Below are 2,832 nucleotides of genomic sequence, written 5' to 3' on the forward strand. Positions count from 1 at the left end.
TACTGCATCAATTGCTCGAGCAAAGAAAAAGAAAACACGGCGGAAGAGATCGCTTAATGCCACGAGCTCCAAGCCTAGTTCAAAGACTAACATAGGGACAGGAGATGACCCCGTGTATATGAATGATCCCGAAGATGATTCCGATTCAATAGAAACCATGGGGACCAAAGCCACTACCTTAAGGGAGGATCCCACTCGGGAGCTCAACGAGGGAGAATCAAGCGAGTACATAAATAAGGGGAAACAAAAGGAAACTTCCTCGGCCCCACAACCAAGTCAGTTAATGCCCTCTCGACCACCCAAACTGACTGAGACTCCCCAAGACAAGCCACGTGGGCCAAAGACCCTCAAGAAAAAGATTGGAACTTACCCGAACCCAGTTGAGGAGATTGAACGAGTGCAACACTTAAGGGGTTTGGTGGAAGAAACACAAAGAGAACTGGAGCCAAACCCGAGAAAAATCAAAATTCCAGACACAGTGTTTCCTACGCAAGTTCAGCCTCAGAGGAACCATAAACCGTTAGCTATACCTAGTATCATTCGGGAAGAAAGTGACGATAGGACATCAGGAAGCGGGCAAACACCCTTTTTGCTTGAAAGAATGTTTAGTGAGGGAATGCTTGACCCCATCAAAGAGGAAGTGATTCCATCTTCACCAATCCCTAGTTAAGGGGCGATGTCTCAAAAAGTACGGTTGAATGTGTCTAAGCTAATGGATTTCATGTCCTCTGAAATCAGAACCACGATCATATCCAAATTATACGGAGATCCTGAGCTATTCTTAGCTCTTCGGGCATTTCTCAATGGAGAACTAAAGGCGGGGCTACCACAATTTGCAAATATGGATAGACCCGACACGCTTCAAGATGAAGGGGAACATTGGGATCTACAACCCAACCTAGATGAAGACTCGGTCGTTGAAATACCTGTGAACAAGTTGGGACAGTACTTTGAAGGTGACGAATCTAATGCCACCCTCCCCATTACTACCAAGGGATTAACTCTAAAGGGAATCCTTGATGGTGGTGCTGGAGTGAGCATTGTGACTAAAAACTGTTGGGAATCTATGGGGAGACCTCACCTCGAAGTCACAAACATAGTGGTTAAGATGGCAAACGGAACTATTGCTAAACCTATTGGAATGTTAAGGGACCTTAAGATCAAGGTTCTGGGGTACAAGGTAAGACATACCTTCATTGTAATGGATTTCTCCAAGCATCCTATGTCATATCAAATGATCTTAGGACGTCCTTTCATGAGGGAAGCACAAATGGTGCATGATTGGTCAAAAAACCATGTCTACCTATAATTCCAGGACTCTGTCATTCGAGTTGATCTTGAGAATGGTCGTGCACATCCTTTAGGAAGCAAGGTTATCATTGATAATCGATCGGATACCACTATTCACTCCGCCCCATTAAGGTATTGCTATACATGCAAAAAAGAGACTGATGATGGGAAAGATTCTCCTTATATGGATGTCCTACCGGGTATGACTGAGTCGGATAACGTGGATTGGGTACACCTAGCGGCAACCATAGACACATGGGGAAATAGAGGCACAAGTTAGGTAACACCTAAGGGGCAAGATATGCCACCGTTAGTGCCAATAAACATGATAGGTGTTATGCACTTGACTCCTGATGGCGAGAAAGTGGCAAACTCCACTGACCCTGAAAGCAGCGAAGACTCTGACCAATGCAACTCTGAGTATGAATCTCAAGAAGAAACTGACCCTGAGCCTGATGGGGGGGATGAATCAAATATTCACCCAAATGTGGAAGCAATGTGCTCAAGGCCTAGGACGGTGACCTCCTGCAGTTCATCCGAAAGTGAGGGGGACACAAGTGAAAATCGACCAAGTGAGTTCGAATGTGACAGAAACAAAAATCAAAAACTTGGTAAGAAGAAAACGAGACATAAGCGCCAACCCTATCGAGCTAATGTACGCACTGCAATAAACAAGGAGAGATCCACCGCAGAATGGCTTAGTTATGTAGGAGCTATTGACGCTCATCGGAAGTTAGTGGATAATTGGGGACAATGCCTCCAAAGTGTCATGTGGTGTATTCCGCAACCTCATGATGTCGCCCAATTAGAAATCGAAGAGAAGCCGAAACAAAGTCATACTGCAAGAAGGCGGCAAAACCAAGAGTTAGCTCAGCAATAAAAGGAGGCGGAATTGAAAGAAAAAAGCCTGGCACAACAAGAACCAGTAGACTTACACCCCGCACCCGAGCATTTCAAATCATTCACCACAGGGGATCGTAAAGTGGTCTACACAAAAGCCCAGCAAACCCCTACCAATGGGAGTAGCGGTGTCTACGATGGCCCTGCGGTAGTTAAGAAGATAGACTTAGCAGATCCGGGTGAGGAGTCTAAACCAGTTTTTATTGCTCAAGACCTCACCAAGATGGAAGAAGCTGCACTTAAGAAGATTCTTAAAGAATTCAAGGACATATTTGCTGGACATATCATGATATGAAGGGTGTTCCACCCTCGGTGGTGAAACACACGATTCCAATGATTAGCACTGCTAAACCAGTCCAGCAACGTCCCTACCCAATGAATCCTAAGTACGCAAAGATTGTACAAGAGAAAATTGAAAAGCTTGTAAAATGTGGATTCATATACCCTATTGAGCACTCAGAATGGGTTTCTCCGATAGTCATCGTACCAAAGAAGAATGGAAAACTCAGAGTGTGCGTTGATCTCAAAAAGGTTAATGCAGCCACCAGAAGGGATCATTACCCCTTGCCATATTCTGAACATGTGCTTGAAAGAGTGGCAGGCAAGGAGGCATATAGCTTTTTAGATGGGTACTCGGGTTAC

Source organism: Cibotium barometz, chromosome 38 (assembly GCF_041138505.1).
Source record: "Cibotium barometz isolate CiBa-2024 chromosome 38, ASM4113850v1, whole genome shotgun sequence".
In the NCBI taxonomy this organism is placed as follows: Eukaryota; Viridiplantae; Streptophyta; class Polypodiopsida; order Cyatheales; family Cibotiaceae; genus Cibotium; species Cibotium barometz.